Source organism: Pinus tabuliformis, chromosome 3_2, assembly GCF_031772625.1.
Source record: "Pinus tabuliformis cultivar Carrire ecotype Pingquan chromosome 3_2, CPIR1, whole genome shotgun sequence".
Classification (NCBI taxonomy): Eukaryota; Viridiplantae; Streptophyta; class Pinopsida; order Pinales; family Pinaceae; genus Pinus; species Pinus tabuliformis.
In genome coordinates, this window is record NC_142302.1 from 1,058,457,095 (window position 1) to 1,058,481,108 (window position 24,014).

The window sequence follows — 24,014 nt, forward strand, 5'->3', positions numbered from 1 at the left end:
GGGAATGCAAGGGACATCCCAAACATATTACAACCCCAATCAAGCCACTTCCATTCTTTCTTAGGGTCCCGCTGCTCATCCTTCCTGGTCCACACCCCCTCCTTGGTCATATCCATCTCAATACCATGCTCAACTAGCTACTAATTCATTTTACTCTTATGCTCAACCACAGCCTCAGTGGAATGCACCTCATCAGGGGTGGAGGCCCCAGTACAACTCTCCTCCCACTCTTTTTTCTCCACCACCTGCTCAACCACAACCATTTCCTCCTACTTGACCAAGGCTACCACAAATACCTACTCAACCGAACCCAAACCCAAATAACAGATAGTCCCAATAGGTATATAGTGGGGAACCATCATGCTCGACCTATGCTGTGGAGATTCAAGAGAAAACCTATGATCTAGGAATGTTCTCCTAGACAACCAGCGTCCTCCTAAGGAGGATGAGGAAGAAAAAGAGGAAAGTGAAGCAAAAGTCATTCCACCCGTTCCTGAGAGATTATCTGGAACAACACAACCTACCCCAGAAGAAACTGAACTTCTAGGAGAATTGAAACAATTATGTGTAAAGATACCACTTCTCCAAGCCATAAAGGATGTGCCTATATACAACAAGATGATCAAGGAGAAGTGCTTCAGGAATCTAGGCAGGCGTAGGAGAGATGCCCCAACTATCAATGTCATAGGACAATTGTTCGACCTGATGTTGGGGCAGGTAATCTGTTCGAAATATCTAGACCCTGAAAGCCCTATAGTCGATGTCCACATCAATGGCACCATAATCCCCCATACCCTGATTGATCTAGGGGCTGCCATTAATGTGATGACCAAGGACACTATGCACAAGATAAACCTTCAAGGCTCCTTGAGAAAGGCCACAATAGTACTACAGTTAGCAGACTGGTCCACTGTGACCCCTGAAGGGATTGTGGAAGATGTAATGGTCTCCATCGATTCTTGGGAGTACCTAGCTGATTTCCTGGTTCTCCAACCAAACGCAAAGCTCACTAGGTATCCTCTCATCTTGGGAAGATGCTCGTCGGCTACTACAGATGCCTACATCAATTGTCGAGCTGGGAACATGACAATCAAGAATGAGCATATGTCGAAGCAGCTAGTCCTGTATCCTCTTGCCCAACCTTTGTTAGAACATGATTTACCTCTCTGGTTGGAGGAGGAAGATGACGACGAAGTCTATTCTGCACCACTATGTGCAGTAGAAGCTACCATGGGGGGGAACCACAAACTGATGATGATCTTATTGAAAACATGATTCAGAATCCACCCCCAGTGTGTTGCGATTAGAAGAGTTGATGGAAGAAACTCAAGCCAATCCTTTAGTTGATATCTGTGTGCCTGACCCGACCTCTCTTCAAGTTAAGAATATGGAATTCCGCCTAGAAAGAACCTTGAAAATCGACTCATCCCTATCCACCTCTTAGGAGAAAGAACTGTGTATCTTATTAAGAAACCACTTGGATGCTTTTGCTTGGAGCTATAAGGAGATGAAGGGAGTGCACCATTCAGTCTGTACTCATTACATTTACATTAAGGAAGATTGCAAACCAGTCAGGTAGCCTCAAAGGAGTATGAATCCAACCCTTAAGGACATTGTCAAAGAAGAAATGCAAAAGTTACTGTTTGCACGATTCATCTACCCCATCTCTCATAGTGAATGGGTCTCTCCTTTGGTTCCAGTGACAAAGAAAAATGGGAAGTGGAGAATTTCTATCAATTATTGGGAACTAAACAAGGCCACCAAGAACGACCATTTTCCTTTGCCTTTAATAGATCAAGTGTTAGATGGCCTAGCAGGGAAGAAGTTTCTCTCCTTCCTAGATGGGTTTAGCGGGTACAACCATATCCAAATCAGCCTGGAAGACCAAGATAAGGCCACTTTCACTTGTGCTTGGGGTACCTTTGCATATCGGGTCCTTCCTTTTGGATTGTGCAATGCTCTCGCCACTTTCCAGAGAGCAGTATTGAGTATATTTGTTGAACTGGTTCATGATTCAGTGGAAATCTATATGGATGACTTTACCCCTTATGGTTCTAACTTCTAGGAACCTTTTTCTAACATGGGAAAGGTTTTGGACAAGTGTATTGAAATGAACCTGTCCCTCAATCCTGAAAAGTGTGAATTCCTGATGACTGAAGGGAGCATGCTAGGTCATTGAATCTCTCAGCAAGGATTACAGGTGGACCACAACAAAATTTCCATCATCCAAAGGGTCCCACCTCCTCAAAACGTAAGAGATGTTCGAAGTTTCCTAGGTTTAGCAGGGTATTATAGAAGATTCATTAAGGATTTCAGTAAGCTAGCCTCTCCATTGTTTGATCTTTTGGGGAAAGATGCTAAGTTCATATGGACTGACAACTGTCAAGAAGCTCTGGATACCTTGAAAAGTAAACTGCTGATTGCCCCAATTTTGAAAGGTCGAAACTGAGCCCTACCTTTCCACATTCATACAGATGCCTTGAACAAAGCGATAGGAGTAGCCTTAGGGCAAGTTGATGAGAAACTGCCTTATGCCATATATTTTGTAAGTAAAAACCTATCGAAGGCATAATTAAACTACATTGTAACCGAAAAGGAGCTCCTAGTTGTAGTCCATTCCCTAAATAAATTAAGACACTACATCACTGTCTATCAAACATTTGTACGCACTGATCATGTTGCAATTAAGTATTTAATGAAAAAACCAGATGTAAATGCTCGCATTATTAGATGGTTTCTTTTATTGCAGCAATTTGATTTAACCATTGTTGATAAGCTGGGTAAGGAAAATGTTGTTGCTATTTTTTTCTAGAAGAGATCTACCTGTAGGTCAAGAAGGAATGGTGGATGATCAAATGCCAGATGAACACGTATTGGCTATCTCAATACTCTCTCCATGGTTTGCTGATATAGCAAATTACTTAGTTTCCGCACAATTCCCGCCACACCTGTCCTCAAAAGAGAAGAGAAAGATCGTGATGAAAGGTGCCCCTTTCACTTGGATTGGGGGAAATCTCTTCAAACTTGGCCCAGATCAGGTTTTGAGAAGATGTGTCAGGGAGGAGAATGTTTTTGACATTCTCCTGACCTATCATGATGGGCCCTGTGGGGGCCATTTTGCAGCAAAGAGGACTGCTTCAAAATTCTATAAGTGGGTTACTATTGGCCCACTCTTCATCAAGATGTAAGGCGATATATCAGCCAATGTGACAGGTGTCAAATGATGGGGAAACCTAGTCCAAGGGATGAGATGCCCCTGCATCCTCAAGTGACTTTCAAGCCATTTGAGAAGTGGGGCATGGACTTTGTGGGTTCTATCAACCCCCCTTCAAGGCAGAAATATTACATCATCATGTGCACTAATTATCTAACAAAATGGGCAGAAACAAAGGCGATCAAGGTAGCAACAGAAGAAAATTTAGCTGAATTTTTAAGAGAGAATATATTCTATGAGTTTGGATATCTAAGAGAATTAGTCATAGATCAAGGGAATCAGTTTACCTCCAATCTGATTAAAGACCTGCTCACACATCACAGAATTAAGAACATAACTTCCACCCCTTACGATCCACAAACAAATGGACAGGTGGAAGTCACTAACAGAGCTTTGGAAGGGATTTTGACCAAGGTAGTGAGCAGCAGCAAAAAAGAATGGGCAGATCGATTGATTGAGGCCACCTGGGCCTATCACACCACTTGGAAGACCACCATAGGGTTCACACCCTATGAGCTGGTCTATGGGAAGAAGGCTTTGCTGTCAATAGAATTTGAATATAGCACACTAAGGATGGCAGCTCAGCTGGACCTAGATCTCAGCCATGCACAAAAGGAAATGTTACTCCAGCTAAATGGATTGGATGAACAAAGATTGCAGGCCCTTCTCCACTCAGAGGTAGTTCAGCTTCAGAGGAAAATATGGCATGACAGACACTTCAAAGAGAAACAATTCCAGGAAGGAGATTGGGCGTTGTTGTATGATTTAAGGTATAAATATTTCAAGGGAAAACTGAGCACAAGATGGCTCGGATCGTACGCAATAGAAAGGTGCAATGACAATGGTTCAGTTCTGATCAAGACCATCAATGAAAAAGCCATCCCCATGCTTGTTAATGGGCATAGGTTGAAAATCTACAGGAAGCCCCTCTTCAAGCAAGAATTTATTGAGAATCTGAGTAAAACAGTGTTGGTAGTGGAGCAAATCTCTGCCTCCACTCCACCCACACCCTATATAAAAAAAAAAAAAAAAAAAAAAAGAGGAGAATAAAAGATACCTGAGCGAAAACCTCCCCTTGGAGGCACCCAAGGCAGGAAGTTAGCATGAAAACCCCTTGGAGGTGCCCTAACTGTCTCTTAAAAAAAAAGAAAAAAGAAAAAAGAAAAAAGAGAAAAAAGAAAAAACAGGAACAGGAAAATTAAATTCTTTTGAATGCATTGCACATTGCAGGAGGGCCATCGAAGAAAAAGGGACATGGCCAAGCTGAATACACCTATGATAGACCATTTCTCCCTTGCTATTGTCTTTTCCCAGTCGTTGGTCTCACTTGTTCTGGAAAACTATGCATCCTACAGGTGGCTCTATGCATTCTACAGGAGGCTCCTGTAGAAATCACAGAGAGCTTGAAATCAAGTCAAGAAAAAGATCAAAGGGCTAGAAACTTCTCCAGAAGACTTGTGGACCCCCTACCACCATTCATCCTCATAACTCTCTATTCCATGCCTCCACCACTGCATTTCCACTCGATTCTTTCTTCCCTGCACAGAAAACACAGAAATCCTTTTTCTTTTGTTTTTTTGAAAAATGAGTAGTAAACAAGCAGCATCCTTAACTTATCTCTTACCTAGTCCATACCAGCTGCTTTTCCTTCACTGATAGAACCTTCCTCAGCTACCTCTCTAATCCCCTCTCAATCCTTAGCCAAATTTTTATAGGGAGAATCAGCTATAGGAAATCCTATAGGATTCTTGTAGCAGCTGATCCCCTTAAAAATTGAGCTCTAGAGGCAAGGTCAGTGCAACCAAAAATGTATAAAACACGCAAGGAGCTTGATCATGATTGAAGATCACCAGTACAAGGTAGTCGAGCCACCAATTCAGAAGCCACGGGCACCAACAGCAGAAATCCATGGATAGAACGCCAAAGTCTGAGCATGCAACAACACGATAGCACGCAATTCTAGACTAATAAGTAAGTGACTAAACCCGTTCCTCTGTTGCATGGGTATAATTTAAAAACTTCATGGACAAATGAGATGGTTTTGATTAAACGAGATCGGTGACTAGCTAACTGGCCACCCTCGTCCAGTTCAAATAGTGCTCAGTGTGTGCAATCAGCACATGTGTTCAGTCAACTCGAAAAAATCTCAAACAGGTAGTGGCGAAATCTAACGAGAATGATTGAAATAATTGCGGCAGTCAGTACAAAAGTTTCATCATGACACTGAAGTAGGGACCAACGGTCTGGATGAGGGTAACGTTTCCTTCCTGCCACCTCACCTCATCACTGCAGAACGCTCCCGTAAGCTTAAGTACACTGCAGTCGACTGCCTTCACCACCTTTGTTCTCATTTGTGTCGATGAGCTCTCGACTGTAGCAACCTACGTACCACCTCTAGAGCCTCGAAACAGTCACTGTCTGTCAGTTTTAGAACCCTTCTGCTTATCGGACTCTACAAGAGAGAAAACACAGTCCTACAGGAGCCTTTATATAGGAAGGCCAGTGAGTAGCACCGCAGAGGAAAACTCAGAATCTCATTACAAATTCGGGCTGAAAAAGGTAGGCTCAATAAAACCCACTCTGCATTTCCATATATATACAAAAGGTCGTGTGATTCCAAGCTGGGTATTGAGTTGAAAAGGGAAGAAAAGTGAGAACAGATTCTGCCTGTGTTTTTAAAATATATATATATATATATATATATATATATATATATATATATATATATATATATATATATATATATAGATAGTTTCACCATTTGCTCTTTGCATTGAAAGACTGTCTCCTTCTCCTCCATGGCATTCTCCTATGTAAAGAAATGATGCAACTCTAGAAAATCAAGCCTGTAAAGAGTGAACATGCATTGGGTATCTGCTTATTTTGAAAAAGGAAAAAACACAGTTCGGTATGTTCTCTATTTTTTTAAGATATTGTTTCCCTCAAACAGACAGAGAAGTAATGTGAGTCTAGAGAACGGATTTTGAAAGGAAGGAAAGTTGAAAGTTGTTAAAAAAAAAAAAAAACACAAAAAGCTCTCTCCCTGTTTCTTGAAAGAAAACCTTAGTTGTTCCTCTGTTTTCGGGATTGAAACTTGCTGCCTCCCTCTTCAACTGGGATATTCCAGTGGAATCTGAAACACCATGACAGGGGGTTTTATGAGGAAGGAGCCTCTAAATTCAAGTAAGTTGCATGAACATCCAGATGTGGTAGCCCTCTTCACTAGAGAAAATTGGATGCCTTTCCTTGAAAAGTTGCATGGGTATGATGATGAAGTCATAGAGGAATTTATATTGTCTTTAAAACCTCACTCAAAAACCCATGCCATTGTCAATTTCAGGGGTCTAACTGTAGAAATCACCCCATAATTCATCAGCAAGATTACAAGTCTCCCACTTGGACTACCCTGGAGCAAGGAAGAAAAACCACTGGGTCAAGTTGCCAAGAAGACCTTTTTCCAGCCTAATGAACATCCTATGGAGGACAAGAATGGCATCAGGAGAACAAGTATACCTTACCCATGGGATGAGGTCAGTTATTAGATTATGAAATACATCTCCTGTGAAGGAAGATACAACATAGTTTATGGGTACCATTTCAGACTGTTACATGAACTCAGATATGGCATGGACCTTCCTGCATCCAGAAAACTCAGTATTCCATATTTTCTCCTCCAATCCTTAATAGAATCTAGCACCAAATTGAAGGCAAGGGTTCCAGACCAATTGGCTCACCATGGGCTAATTAAATTGCTGGTGGAGGATGCCCTCCACACTTTCACAATCCCCATAGCCTGGGAGATTTTTAGAAACATGACTAAAGAGGATGATATAAAAACTCTCACCTATGACCTTAGTCCGTCTGAAAGTGAAGAGGAAGAAAAAAAAGGAGAAGCTGATAAGGGAATCCATGAAGAAGAAAACAACACTCGAATGGAAGAAGATGAACCCCACACAGAAAAACAAGGAAACTAGATAGAAAAAGGGAAACATGACCCCACCAAAGATAATCCTAAAGCAGAGAAGAATAAAGAATCAAAAGCAGAAAAGGGTAAAACCACAACAGAGAAAAAGAAGAGGCCAAGAACTCAAAGGAAGAAGCCTAAGATAGTTCAGAAAAAGGTTTCCACAGGAAAAGCAGAAGCTAAGCAAGCAGAGGAGCAAACAAAATTAGAAACAACAGAAGCAAAACCAACAAAAATAGGAAAAATAGCAAATGAAGAAGAAGAAGCAAAGCAGGAAGAAGTGTCTCCTGAGACACTAGCAAGAGAGGCAACAGTTGTTCTTGCTGCACTTAGTACTCCAGCCAAGCCCCAAGGAAAAAGGAAGAGACAACCATCTATGTACTTTAAGGCTCGAAAGAGCACTAGAATAAATATGCGGAAACCTCAGCCACCTTCAAAGTAGCCTATCATCATTGAAGATGTCCCTACTACAAAAGAGGAGCATGGTCAGGCATACAAAAAGCACCAGAAGAGCTCAATTGGAGGCTGAAAAATGAAATGTTAAAAAAGCAGCTGCAAGAAAGGGAACCCCAGGAAGAAAATAAGTTGTAAATCTTAAAAATACATCATCAGGAAAAGGAACCCCAGGCAGATGGTGAGATATTAATGAAACATCAATAGGAAAGAGAACCCTAGGCAGAAAATGAGGTATTAACCTTAAGAAGGCAGCTACAGGAAAGGGAAGCCCAATTAGCCTACATGGCCAGTTGGGCTATGGAGGCACTAGAGTGTAGGCAGCTAGCTAAATCATATGCAATGTACCTCAAGGATCAGAGGCTCCAACTTCAAATCAAGACTCTGGCCCAGAGAGGCACCATACCTTTTTAGGATTATGGCCAATTCATGGATCTATGTGATCACAGTTCAGCTGAGGATGATGTGAAGCTGGCAGAGTTTTACTTACACAACATGTTCCTTACTGATATGAACATATGGGCTCCCAACGTTGTGTTAGAAGACTTGCAGTTTATGGCCATGGCATCTTGGATGAGCCATGAAGAGAAAAGGGCAGAAGAAATCCAGAAAATGATGGCAAAAGAGCTGAATGAACCTCTGATGATTAGAGCAGAGCCAACAGACTCCATGGCTCTCATCTATATCCACCAACACCTTGCAGCTAATTCTCAAAGTGTGCCCAAATATGTTGATGAGCAGGCCCGGGCTTTTGCACATTTCGAGGACATGGAGGGATTGTTTAGAGATGACTACAATCATGCCTGCATGAGAACATGGAACAGATTGCCACATAGCCTACATATCAGGGAGTATCATTCCCCAAACAAGATGAGGGAAGCCATGAGGAGAGTGCCACTGTATAAGAACTCTATGCAAAGCTTGAAGGCCAATTGGATTGGCCTCAAATGTATTACTCCACTGTTGCTAGGACTGTTGGAAGGAGTAAAAGAGGAGGAAGAATAGAAACAGTGGGAAGAGGTGGATAGAAAGGTAGATTTCCATGATAAAGAGGAAGATATCACATCCAAAGCATGGGATGTTGGGGAATCTATCAGAGACATCAAGGATGAAGAGTTAGATTAGTTGCTCAGAGGATGAGCAACCCATTTAGTAGGGGGGTGGTGATGAGCCCTAGAAATGGGTAATTATATGGGCTCATTTTGCCTCTTAATTCGACTTAATCCACCACTATCATTAGTTTATTGCATGTTTTTTATTATATTTATGCTAATAGAGTGAATTGGGTTAGTCATTATGCCATGAAGTCTAATGTGTGCTTTATGCAGTTTTTTTGGTCAATTTTGGACAAAGTCAAAGGCTTTATGAGCATTTGGCAGCCAATATTCGAGGAAAACAGGGAAGAGAATTTGTAGGGGGGTGTCCCCTTCATTTATGAACCCTTACCTTGAATTCTCCATCAGAAACTCATAGCACAAGTAGCCACATTAGTGCATCCAAGGGGCAACCGAGCAAGTAAAGAAGGACTGTTGTTTATCTGCAGTTTTGGGAAGCTGAGCTCCTGGATTTTATGAGAGTTGTTGGAGGCTCGAGTTGTATAAATAGCAGGGCTTAGGCGCTCAGTTTTTTAGTTGGATTTTAACCAGTTATTAGTATAATTTTCCAACTTTTGCGCAGCTCTTCTTAAGCTCATTTTCGAGCTTCCTTTTTTAGAACAGTTTAGGTAATGTGACTTTTATTTTTGATAATGGAGATGAAACGGTTTTTGAGCCAGCACTGATCTCTTTCAAAGGGCTGAAGCTCTTGGTTTAGGGCGCAACTCAAGCTGCCCAACACCTCTTGCTTTTTACTTATATGTTTTTGTTTTAGCTCATGAGTTAATTTCTGTTAGATAGATTCATTTTAACTTGTTTAGAATACGTTTATTTTGATGGTTTGCATAACTGCTTTTGTTTCAATTGTTGTATTAGGTTCATACAGTGATAGGCTAAGATTCAAAAAGGCAAGCAACAGGCCCTGATCTCTCTTCTCCCTTCCTGGGATCATGATTTTAGGTCTTGGCACCATTACTGCCACCAAAAACATAGTTTTGCTCTTCTATGCAATTCTAGTGTGATGACTTGATTCAAAAGTTAATGTGTTGCTTCAGATTCAGTTGCCTAGATCATTTCATGTTCCTTTACAATAGATCTCTTTGCATTCTTTTTTGTTCAAAGGTTACTAATCAACATTTTCTGTTTGTAGGTCAGAAATTAGGTCAAGCTAGAGAAATTTATGTTTCCATGGTATAGCTAGACCTTTCTTTGATCAGTTTTTGTAAGTAGATGTGCAGATCTCTTGCAAGACACCTCAGCTCACCATACATCCATAAAGTAGCCAACATCAACTCACTTATCATGGATTTCCCAAGTCATTCGTAACATTTCACCAATCTGCCCTAATTTTGGCATTTTTCTCCATAAGCTTCCCTCTTGCCATTTGAACAAATCCAACCATCATGTTCCCTCTTGATCTTAATTGAAAAGTTCCAGACACCTCAACACCTTCATCTAGCCTTCAGTTACCCTTTTCCATCATCTCTCCACATTCAAAACTTCCAAAAATAGCACTCGGCCTCCTCCTGTAGATCCTCCTGTAGATCCCCTGTAGCCTCCTATAGAATTCCCTGTAAGTGGTTTTTTGAAATCCAATTGCAATGAAAGTCTCTAGAAGGGTACTAGGGGGTTATTAGGACCTCTCCACACCTTCCTTCGCCACCAAACCTCTACACAATCACAACTAGATAAATTACAAGCATAATAATTTCACATTAAAACACTCAAAACACAAAAAAGACATTTTCTTCTCATTTCCTTTCAGAGGTAGCTTGAATAGATGTGATTTACTTTTTTTAGTAGTCAATGGCACTCATTTCATTGGTTTTCATCTTTTTTCCTACAAAAGTAGTGTTAGTGAGTAAATTAGTGTTTGTTTTACATTCCAGTCTTCTTTCTCTTTCTGCAAATAGAATAGCCTCTGTAGAGTTAGCTTTCTTTCATCATAGTTAAAAGCTTCTTCTGGAAACTCAAAGAATTTGGCTTGAACTCCTCGTGATCTTGCACCAGCTAACCAAGTGACAGCCTGTAGTGAGATCTAGTACTTGTGCATACAATACCGTCGCTTCCAAGTTTGTTACAAACTACCGAGTTGATAAAAGTAAAGTAGGAAGCCCCAACAGTTGTAGCGTTATTGCTGCAATATTGATGCTCACCAATATGTATAGTACTAAAATGGATGGGCCTATGAAGATGGTTATGGCTATGATTTTAAGGTATGAGTTGATATGTTTACGATAGTGTGTTGTACTAAACTAGATTGACTGTGCATATATGATTGTTATGGATGAATGACAATTTTTTATGAGCTTATGATGTGAACATGTTAGCTAGTTACTATTATGGATATCATGACCTTATTTATGTTTGATTTTATATGTTGTGAAGTTATATCATTCTAATCTAGGTTGGTTGTGTAGACAATATAGCCTCCCCTAAGACATATTAAGGTATGAGTTTTCTTATGTCATTTATTTGGTGTTTGAATGTTTGATTATGTCATCTATTTGGTTTTTTAGTGTTTGGTGCCTATTATTTCATCTATATATTGTTTGAATGTTTCATTAGTTGCATGATATGAGTTTTTATCTATAATATTGCTTGAAAAATTATTTTGTTTTAAGATGACTATACTAACACATTATGGATTGATATAGTTGATATGTACTTCAATGCGAGTAGGTAATCGTTGTAGAATTATGTATTATGATTGACGAATGTAAGTTGATTGTTGATTAAGATATGATTCTTCATATTGGGAGAAGTTGATTTCAAATCAATATACATGATGTCCTTATATTTGGAACATGTGATTGACATGTGTGAATAGTTGTAGGAAAACATGCTTGGTATTTGCGTGACGAGATAATGGTTGATGTTTTTATGTAACTAACAATTGGGTGATGTCATAGTGCATAGTAAGACTCGATTGTAACAAGGTTAAAAGGTAAAAGAAATAAATTGGGTGAGAATTTCTTTGGTTATGTTGGAAAATGCAATTTTGAATGAATGTTTGCCTTGCATGAATACAAGAAGTCTTTTTAACCCTCATCTTGTCTAAAATTATATGGATATGTGCTATATTCATGGACATGTATTTGACAGATATAAGAGTTGGTGTATAGTTATAGATATATTTTTCAAGGGAATTGGAGTCCCTTGAGAGATGGCATGGATGTGTTTAGTTACAAGTCAACATGCTTGGGTAAGGTAACCGATGTATTGTTATATTTATTTATACACTGGCAGTTGTGTTTATGATAATATGATGCAGGGGATTGCATGGGAAGATATTTCCATGAGGTAATGAAGGAGGCTAGCGTTAATATTTCCCTTGGAAGAATTGGGAGCCATGGGGTTGAGTCATGGTGTTTTTTGTTAGTTTTTTGCTTTCGTTCATTTCTCATTTGTTTGATCTTGATTTATGGGTTTTGATTGCATTTGGTGCAATGCCTTGCGACTTTGTTTTTGGTGTTGTGTTGTTATTGGTATTCTATGGTTATATTCTCGTCCTTTTCTTTATGTTTTGAGGATCTTGGGAATTGGTTGGGAAAAGAGGAAAGTTAGTGAAGATCAGTAGAGTTGAATGAAACCTAATAGGTGATGTAAAACTTTGATGAAACTTGGTGTATGTATAAGGGAAGTTCAAGGAAAGAGTATGATAGTGAATTGGATTGGTTGGGTCCATTGGTGTAAATAGACGGTGTCAAGACAACCATAAAAAAGGTAACAAGAAAGGTAAAAGTAAAAGTATTTGAAGCGTCATATGCCTTGGCTACGTTGGGAACCGTTTTTCTCAATGTTGTGCATGGATAAAGGGAGTTTTCTTAATCTAGACCTTATTATATATGGTAAACGTGTTGTGACTATGATTATTTTGATGTTTATACATGTATGTATGTATATATGTATATATGTATGTAGTTGTCTAACTGGGTGGTGAGGGATCATGATTTTCTTATACTAATGTTTATATATATGTATGTATGTATATATGCCATTATTTGAAAGGTTGTCAGGGGTCATTCTTGTGGAGGAATGATTGCTTATGCTGATGAATGGCATAAAGAGGTTGTTGGTTTATGAGGAATAAAGTGGGAAGAGTAACCCTAACAAATCTACAAGTTTAGTGTGATGTGTATATGAATTGATATTACATGCTTGTACTATTCCTATGTGTGTGTTATGGACAGGTAGTGTTGAGGGATACATCAGTAAAGTGGAAGCACTATGATCTTTCGCATGCTACGACAAACATGAATGGTGAAAATACATTGGAAGCAAGGTTTCTTGGTAAAGACAGTGTGGTCTCTAGATGTGTGGTACTAATGTTGTGGATGTTGTATATTCAGTGATTGTACCTATGGTGATGTGTACATGTAACATATGTAATATTGTGTACATATGATGTTGTGCGTGTGTTGTATATATGGTGTTGTGTGTATATTGCGTATGCAATGTTGAGTATAGATGGTGCTATGTGCATGATGAATATGCGGTGTTGTGTACATATTGTACCATGTGCGTGATGGATATGTGGTGTTGTGTGCATATGGTTTTGTGCACACCTTCGATATGTAGTGCTATGTACATAGGGTGCTATGTATATTTTTCATATGCAATGGTATGTACATATGGTGTTCTGTGCATGTTTAACATGTGGTGCTATGTATATATGGTGTTTTCTACATGATTGTACATGTGGTGTCGTGTACATGTTCTACGTCTGGTCTTGTCTGCAGGTGGTGTTCTGTACATGTCGTGCAAGTGGTGCTGTGTACATGTGGTGTTGTGTACATGTCGTCCATATGGTTTTGTGTACATTTGTTATTATGTACACATTATAAAGGTAGTGAAATGTTCATGTGGCATTGCGTACACGTTATACAGGTGGTGTTGTGTACATGTGACATTGTGCACATGTTGTGTACATGGTGTTGTGTACATGTGGTACCATGTACATGTTGTACATATGGTACTAGTGTACATGTGGTATTGTGTGCATGTCGTACATGTTGTGTTGCGGGCATGCAGTACTATGTATGTGCATATGTGGTTGTGGTGTCATGACATGTGTATTTGTTGTGTTGTACGTATATGTATTGTGTTGTGTTGTATGCCAGATGTAGGTGTACACATGATGTTGTATTGTGTGATGGATGTAGGGGTATGTGTTGTATGTTAGGTGTACGCACATGTATTGTATGTATGTGTGTGATGCACACTATGTGTATGTGTACTTGGTTCAGGAGAAGGCACTAGGTGCTTGTTGGGTGCGGAAAACAATTGGTGTGTGTACATAAAGGACAAATGATAATGGTACAGGCTAAGAATTGATTAAAGGATAAGTATCAATATTTTATTTCGGATTTAATTATGCATGTGATCTATGACTCTTATTTATGATGGTTACATGTGATCTATGATTCTGGTTTATGATGATTTCGTGTAAATCATGATTTTGATTTATGATGGTTTTGTTTTGAGCCAATCGGATGAGATATTTTTATACATCATGATTTTGTCAAATATTCAACAATGTAAACTTTAAAACGAGAACTGATACTGTTACTTGTTTCGTAGAGATAGCAAAAAAGTGACCTGATTTTGAAAAGGGGTGATGCAGAACACACATGTTTTTTTTAGAACATAGTTTTTGGCACTTTAATTTTTAGTATGCACATTGCATTTTAAAATGGTAGTGATTTTCATGCTGATTTAAAAAAGTGGTAATTCTGCATCAGACCCTTTTTTTAAAACACTTATTTTTTGACTTTAAATTTTCTAATGTATGAAATGTAAATAATTATTTTGTAAATTTAATAATTTTTGAAGTGGTCATTTTCTTCATATTTTCTTGTTTTTATTTTTATTTTAATTGTTTTGTAGTGAGGTTTTTATTGTTTTCCATTTTTAAACTAGAAGGTCGATATTTCAAATTTCCGATATTCTACATATTTATACATCCTTAATTAATTTTTCAATCCACATGAAATAATTGTTTCTAAAAAACAATATTTTTTAACAATGGACATAAAAATAACCATTTTTAACATAAATATAACTAAAGAACTACAGGTTTTGATAATTTTTTGCTAGAATTGACATGTCAAAATCACAATTTTTATACAAAAATTTTAACTAAAAATAGTTAAATAATAGTTTTTTTAATGAATTTCATGTCAAAAAATAATAATAATCATTTTTTTTCAAAAAATAATGATTAACTTAAAAATTAATGCGAAAATCACATATTACAAATATTGAACACATAACAATATTAGTTCCCATAATCGGAATTGAATAACCACCGCCTGACTACCCATGGGGGTGGCTATCCGATTCTCGAAAATGGATAGACAACACCCGGCCACCCCCTCGAGTGGCTGAGCGGTGGCCATCTGATTTTGAGAATCAGATAGCCACTTCCCAGCCACCCGTGGGGGTGGCCGGGTGGTGGCTATCTGATTCTGAGAATCAGATAGCCATCGCCCTGCCACCCCCATAGGTGGCTGGGCGGTGGCTATCCAATTCTGAGAATCGGATAGTCTCCCCCATGGGCAACCGGGCAATGGCTATTTGATTCCGAAAATTGGATAACCACCCCCACGGACATTTGGGAGATGACTATTCAATTCCAAGAATCGGATAGCCACCCCATGAGTGGTCGAGCGATGGCTATTCGATTTTGAGAATCAGATAACCACCCCCATCGATGGTCAGGCGGTGGTTATCCGATTCTCGGAATTGGATAACCACCCCCTGACCGCCCTTGTGTTGGATATTTGATTTTCAGAATTGGATAGCCACTGCTCGACCACCCCTGTGGGCAGCCGAACGGTGGCTATCCGATTCCGAGAATCAGATAACCACCACTTGGCCACCCACACAGGCGACTGAGTGGTGGCTATCTGATTCCGAGAATCGAATAGACACCACCCAACTGCCCGTGGGGGTGGCAGGGAAGTGGCTATTTGATTCTCGGAACCGAATTGCCACTGCCCGGCCGCCCGTGGGGGCAATGGCCAATAAAATTGTTTTTTTTTAAATAAAAAAATAAATTTTGTTAAATATGTTTATTATATATATATATATATATATATATTTATTTTTTTTAATATTATATATATTTGTAAAATATATATATTTTAGATGTTATTTTAAAAGATATCAAAAATATATTTCGCTTTTTTAAATTTTAATGTTTTTTTAAATAATATTTAATTTGAAAATATGTATTTTTTAAAAATTTTAATTGTTTTTCGGGTTTTTATTTTATTTTTACTTTCAACATATTTTTGTTTTTTAGGGTTTTTTGAAAATGTTTTTAATCTTAATTTTTGTAGTTTTTGTTTTTTTTTCTATTTTTTTCATCTAGTTTGTTTTTAATTTTATTTAATTTTTCTAGTTTTTCTTAATGCTTTTTTAAAATTTCCTATTTTTAGCTAATTTTATAGTTTATTTTATTTTATGTTTTTTCCAATTTTTTTTTATAGTTTACCACATTAAAAAAATGTTATTTTTTTGAAAATATGTTTTTTCTTATTATTCATTTCTTTAAATTTTTTCATTCTTTAATTCTTATATCTTATAGGTTAATTTTTTTTTTGTTTTTTTACATTTTTATGATTGATTTTGATTTATTTTTTTTAATAATTTTATGTTTTGTTTTTAACATATATTTTTATTTACCTTTTGGTATTATTTTTTAAACTTTTTTTTTGTGTTTTTTTCATTGTTTTTATTTTTAATTTTACGTTTTCATTATTTTCTTAAATTTTAATGTTTTTGGGAGTCATAAAAAAAAATTTTACACCATTATTTCAAAATGTTGAAAATTTACCCCAAAAAGAAGAAAAAGTGTTATTCGAGCATCAACACTTTTCGTTTTGAGGGTGTTTTATGCACAATTTTTGCACATAAAAATTCAGTTTTACTGGCATTTTTTTGAAATGTTGAAAATTAACTGTAAAAAAAAAATCCATCATTCCATTATTAGCACTTTTCATTTTCAGGCTGGTTTTTGCACAATTTTTGCACAAAAAATTCGTTCTCACTACCATTTTTAAAACATGTTCAAAATTGACCCTAAAAAAAAACATCGTTCTTGTATACACACTTTTCATTTTTAGCACTATTTTTCATGTTTTTTCGGGGTTTTTTGGGCAAAGTTCTCGTTTTGAGTATATAGTTCCTATTTCAAAGTTTACATTGCTATTCTAGTTTGATTTGTTGTGACAATAAGTGAAGAAAATGGGAAGTATACTTTGTTGATGGGCCCCAATGAGGTATGATTTGAATTTATTTTAAATCTAATAGAAGTTCTATGTTTCTATAGGAGAGCATGAAAATGTTGGCTAGGTGGTTAAATCTGACTACAAGAATTAGCAGCAACAACAAAATCATTTGGAATAGGCATCATTATGCTAGTAAAGCACTTCAAGAGCAGGGCCATTGTTGAACACTGGTACATAATAGTGTCCATTGATTTCCATGAGCATGATAGGACTGGTATGATGGTTTTTAGGCAATTATATGCCTTGCTTATTTAACCTTCTATTGTGAGGAATCCTTTCCAATGGGATAGATCGCTCAGGATAGGGGATGTGGGGGAACTTGGAAGGTATATGAATGCAGGGAAGGGGGTGGCCGGATTTCCCAACGGATTGTATGGGAGGGAAGGGAATGTCGAGAATGGATTTAGTTTGGTTGTTATCATTTCCATATGGAATTAGATAGACATTGGGAGTGTTACCTAGAACAATGAGTCGGTAACTGTTCACTAAGGGAATAGGTAGCGCAGGATTGTAGCGTTGGACATTGGATGCAGACTTTTGTTTTGACAATGGATTCTAGAATTCCTAGCAACGAGATCAATCTAGATACTACTTTTGAGGGTGGCAGTATGAGTCTCTAGATTCCCTTGTTTTGGATGCGGACAACATATCCATTTATTTGTTGGTTGAGAAAATGTGCATATGTGTATATTATTGCAAATATTTGATTGAGCTAGATTTATAAAGCTCCAAAAACAATATGGTTATTTTCTATTTGAATCAAATGTGCATGAGCGTATGTGATTGTCATTGTAAATACTGTAATGAGTTGTGTTGTAAAGCTCCAGCAAACGGTACGATTGTCATGTTTTCAGTAGGTTTTTCATTATAAATACTGCAACAATTTGGGTTATAAAGCTCCATGGCCATTATATTTTGGATTTCCACAATTTCGATGATTATAGGTGTAATTGAACACCAAGGATGGTGTTCCCCCAAGTGGGATGGTTTTGTAATGACCCCGATTAAAAACTCATGTAAAAATAATATAAGGCCAAGGTCATGAGACACATATTCCAAGCTGAATGATGGGAAAAAAATCCCAGTGGATGTTTCTTTTCGGTTATTATGGCTAAAGGAAATTGGAAAAGGAAATGGCAAAGGCTTTGAAAAGGAATGATGCATTAATTGGTATTTTATTTATGAAAATAATGGAAAATAGGAGGAAAGGAAGTTGGAAGGTCATAGGTTGCGTGTGAGGAGAAAATGAAAGAAAATAATGGAAAATTGAATAATAGAGAAGCCTCATTAATAACAAGGCTTCTTAGGATCAGTTCATAGAATTTTGTCAGTTCAGCTTTGGATCTCTCTCTTTATCCTCTATCTCTCACACATTCTTGGATACTTGGATTTTTATTGGAGAACTTTATCATTGAATCAAGAAAGGAAAAGATCAAGCATCAAAGAGCAGGATCAAATGGCTACATCGAGATTCATTCCAGGTATCTAGTTGCATGTATGATTTCCTTGCTAGTTTTTGAATGCATGGTTAGGCATTTGTGTATTTGGTTCTGTTGTTTTTATTGGAATGAGTTTAATCAGGTGTCACATTGTTCTTCAGCCTTTCCTTGCCATTTATGGATAGCCATGGTTTGATGGGTTCTCATGTTTTTGGTTGATTTGGATTGTTATATGGATTCAAAACTGAGTGAGCTGGATCTCTGAAAGAAAGAACACATGGTCTAGTGACCCTTGAACTAAAATGCGGGTCGCAGTAAAGCCATACTTTGTGTTACCTCGGTGGGACTAAGAATCCTCAACTCGTGAACGGCGAGATATACGGTAAAGCCTAGATTTGAGTGTTCTCCATCAGGCCTAAGAATCTTAGGATGGGATATATATTAAATTATAAAGGGTGGAGTCTCGATTGGGCTTAGGATTTCAGGTTGGGATATACAGTAAAGCCCAAAGACTAGAGTCTCGGTTAGGGCCTAGTGACCTGGTGTGGATTGCGGTAAAGCCTAGAGACTAGGATACAACTAAATTCCTCACAGTGTAGGTGGAGAAACTATCATTGAATCCATGACTATCTTGTCTTAGAGATATAGTGAGGATTCTAGTAAAGCTTGCTTCTATTGACGAGGGTGAGGTGTTGTAGCCTCAGGAAGCCCTAATTGAGTTTTGGTTATGATTCCCAGATTCATGCTTGGAATATGGCATGGAGGTGATTTGCTGAAAGATATATTTGGTTCAGCCAATCTATGGTCATGTGTTTCGTGGAAGTCCCATACCCGATTGGCTTTTTCATCCATTAATAAGAGTTCATTTCCTTGGTATTTTATGAAAACATGTATTGGTTCATATGTCGCATTTATTACTAATGTGTCCCAATTATTTCTATTGTTTTATATGCTGGTTATGAGTATAACGATAATGATGTATGAATTTCATCACGTTTTGATTTGAAAATGAATGACAAATGAATATAAGACCTAGCAGGTGATAATTCAGCTAGTGTAATAAGACATCAATGCTTCTTAGTGATTTCAAAATAATTATGAGACCCTATGCTCAAATTTGTTGTTATGACATGTAGATTGCATATTCATGACGTGTTTAATGAAATGTCTGTCATGGCTAGTAAGCATCCAACCAAGTCTTTGTTCATAAATTTGCATTTGTATTGTTGTCTCAATGTTACTTTCCATTCTTGAAGGTTTCATGGAGTTCTAGGCAGTGGCTTGATTCTCGGCCCACAAAAAGTGGCACAAAATTTGGGGTCGTAGGCTCAGAACTATCTAAAAAATACCCTCGTTGCTTGCATGCCTCTGCTATGAGAGCAACTAGAGGGTCCTAGTCACATGCATGCCCATTTCATGGGAGCTAATTAGTCTCTAGGGATGTGAAGTGTGAAGTTTTCCCAGGGGTTGATCAGCTAGAAGGCATGTTTGGCTCTTGTAGGTTCTATGACATGTACAGAAGGTAATATTGATTCTGTTGTGTGGGTTCCACTTCCTTAACTATACATGGGGAGTTGAACCATATTGTAGTAGCCTCTCGTCACATATTTAGCCCAGCAGACCAGTTAACTTGCGTAAATGTGGGAGGAGGGTGTTACAACTATTACATTCCTTCTATGAGGTTGCAAAAGATGAAATGTTGACCATGGGGAGCATAAAGATTAGTTAACTTATTGTAAACATTCAGATCTTTGTTTTCTAAATGTTTTGAGATATGGTGCAAAGAAGTTATGTTTTTTGCATGCTCTAGAATTTAGTCACAAATAGGTGACCTAGGGAAAACCATGATAACTTTATGTACGAGAATAGGATTTGAATTTTGTAAAATGTGAATGAATTTGCACAATATTTTTTTATGTATAATTTTCACCTCAAAAGGTTGAAATAGTGACACATGGAATTTTGTACAAGTTCGATCTATTGAACTAGTCGATAACCAACTCATCGTGGGAGATTGCGAATAACTTTATCTTGAGGAATCCAATATCGGAATGAATTATGGAATTGGATAGAAGAGTCATATCGATACCGTAGGATGAAATTTCATACCTTAGAGAGTTGAAATTACATAGATACAAATCTTTCAAGATCGAGATCCTAAAAGTGAGAAAAAGCTGTGTATTTTTAAAAACAAATTGCAAAATTTTTGTTTGAAAAAAAAAAATTGAAGTAATTCCAAGGGCATATTGAAGAACAAATATGACCATTGTTTTCCAAAATTCCTCCCAAAAAAAAAAAGTTTATACACCCATTAAGTCCTCAAAAATGTCTACTATGATGCATGAAGAGGAAGACTTGCAACATGATATATCAAAATTATGGGACCAAGTGTAGCAACTTTCACTTTCACAAATAGAAACCTAAGTTGAACTAAAATCGGACATGGAAGTTTTGAAGGATGGATTAAAAGTAGACATGGAAACCAAGATGGATGGTTTGAAGAATGGTTTAAAATAAGACATGGAAATTTTGATGGAAGGGTTGGCAAAATTCCTACAAAAATGCTTCTTAATGGAGAAAAGGTATTCCATAAAACTTGAGATGAGAAAAAAAAAAGGAATGTTAATCATGATTTTAGTGACTCTAACATTAGATTGATGACCAACAACATTCCAAATATTTATATGAGTAAGTTTGATGGCAAGGATTTAGGATAATGTATGCAACAATATTTTCATATACATGATGTGCAACACACAAAAGGTATGCATTGCATATTTATATTTAGAACCCAATGAGTTTGTATGGTATCCATGGTTTTTTTCTCATAAACCGCTTGTAACTTGGTCAAATTTTACTAGATAAATGATAGAACATTATGAGGATACAAAGAGAAACAACTCCTTTAGGTAATTGATAAATCTAAAAAAAAGGGTTCAATGGAGGAGCACATTGAGGACTTCCAAAACTTGAATATCAAGCTAACTGATATCATAGAGGATCATATGATTGATTTCATGATAGGTACTTTAAAGAATAACATTAAACATGAGTTTCTCCTTTCGAAATCTAATTCATTGGAGAAGGCATTCAGGGTGGCAAGAAAAAATGGAAACAAAATTATGCAATAAGGAAGTCTACCTCCCACAAATAAATATGGAAGTATTGCTATTCCTAGTCTTCCACAACCTACAAGATTGACACCACAACAATTGGAGGAAAAAAGAGAATAAGGTGTTTTTTACAGTTGTGATAGAAAATACACTAAAGGTCATAAGTGTGATGAGAATAAATTATTATACATATATTGTGAACAGGAGGAAGAAAAGGAATGATAAACATCAAAATAGGAGGATATACACTAGGAACCAACCCTAGAGAAAGAAGAAATTAATCCGACCATATATGGTAATGAATTGTAAGGAATTACCACTCCTCAAAATCTCAATATAGAAGGATATATCAAGAATAAAAATGTAATAGTGTTGATTGATTCGGGTAGTACCCATAATTTTATTCATTGTAAAATAGATAAGGAAATGAATTGCTTCTTATATTTAGCACCAGATTGTCAGGATGGTTGCGAATGGAGGAACTATAAATTTATGTACAAAGTTTCATAATATAAATCTAACCATGGGGGAATATGCATTGAATAGCCCAATTCTTTCCATTCCAATGGGTGGTGCTCATGTTGTACTAGGAGTCCAATGATTACAATCTTTGGGGAGGATAGCTTTTAATTTTCAAGAATTTTTCTTGAATTTTTTTTTGGAATGAAAATAAATTGAATTAAGGAGTATTTCAGAGAAACTAATGAATATAATTAACTCTAATGGCATGGAAAATATTTTTAAGAAGGAACAATGGGGCATAATTGCACAATTATGCTCACTAGAGGTTCAAACATCGAAATCATCTATTTCACTAGATCTCCAAAAACTCTTTTACAATAATTTCAAGGTAGTTGAATCTCCAAAAGGCCTCCCCCATATTCATGATTATGATCATGATGTTATTCACTTGATTCTAGGAAGTCTTCCTCCAAATTTCAGGCCTTACAGATATCCCTATGCACAAAAGAGTGAAATTGAATGTATGGTTGCAGAAATGCTAGAGGTCGGTATAATTCAACATAGTCAAAGTTATTTCTCTCCGATGGTAGTATTGATGAACAAGAAAGATGGATCATGGCATATGTGTTCGGATTATAGGGACCTCAACAAGCTCACTATTAAAGATAAATTTCCCATTACTGTCATTAATAAACTGTTGGATGAATTGCATGGAGAAATTTACTTCACTAGGTTAGATCTTCATTAAGGAAATCATCAAATTAGAATAAATACTGAAGACATTCTAAAAAAAGAATTCATAACTCATGAAGGTCATTATGAATCTTTGGTCATGCCTTTTGGCCTTACTAATGTACCTTCCACATTTCAAGGTTTGATGAATTCCATTTCCAAACCCAATCTTCCTTAGAAAATTTGTTATAGTATTTATTTATGATGTACTAATCTACAAGAAGTCTTGGAAGGATCATCCGCAACATGTTGATAGGGTACTCAAACTATTGAAGGAGAAATAATTATATGAAAAAACCTCCGAATGATTATTTGGAGTGCAGGAGGTATGATATTTGGGTCATATTATATCCCATGAGGGTGTTAAGGTAAACCCTAAAAAATGTAAATCAATTAAGGAATAGAAAATTGGCATAACCGTAAATCATCTTCTAGGATTTCTTAGGTTGGCGGGGTATCATCGCAACTTTATTAAGAACTATGGGATAATAACAACACCTCTAACAACATTATTGAAGAAAGATGCATTTTCTCAGACTCCCGAAGTAACAAATTCCCTTGAACATATTAAAGAGGAAATATGCCAAGCATCAATATTGGCTACACTATACTTCACATAAACCTTTATAATGCAATTTGATGCCTTGATAAATGGTATTGGTCTTGTTTTAATGAAAGAAGGAAGACTCGTTACTTTTGAAAAACATCCAGGTAAGGGAAATGATTTACAGAAACCTATTTATGAGAAGGAAATGTTGGCAATACTACATGAACTAAAGCAATGGTGACCTTACCTAATGGGAAGAGACTACAATGTTAAAAATGATCACAATAGTCTTAAATACTTCTTGGAAAAATATTATCTTGAAAAGAGTAGAAAAAATTGGTCACAAAGATGTTGGGCTATTACTTTGAAAATACAAAAAAGGGAAACAAAATGTTGTTGCGGATGCACTAGAAATAATGGATGAGTATGTGGAAGAATTTCTCTATGTAATTTATATTATCCAACCTAATTGGATAATTGAAGCAAAGGATGGATGTAAGAATGAAAAGGAGGTGTGGAGACTCATTCAAAAGTTGTAGTAAGATCCTAGTACATCTAATACATTTATCTAGGAAAATAATTCATTATGCTACAAATATGGCTTATTTCTCAATAATAATTCGCAACCAAAACAATATATTCTTTTGAAATTGCACACCACCCCCTTAGGAAGGCACTCGAGATTTTTAAAAACTAACC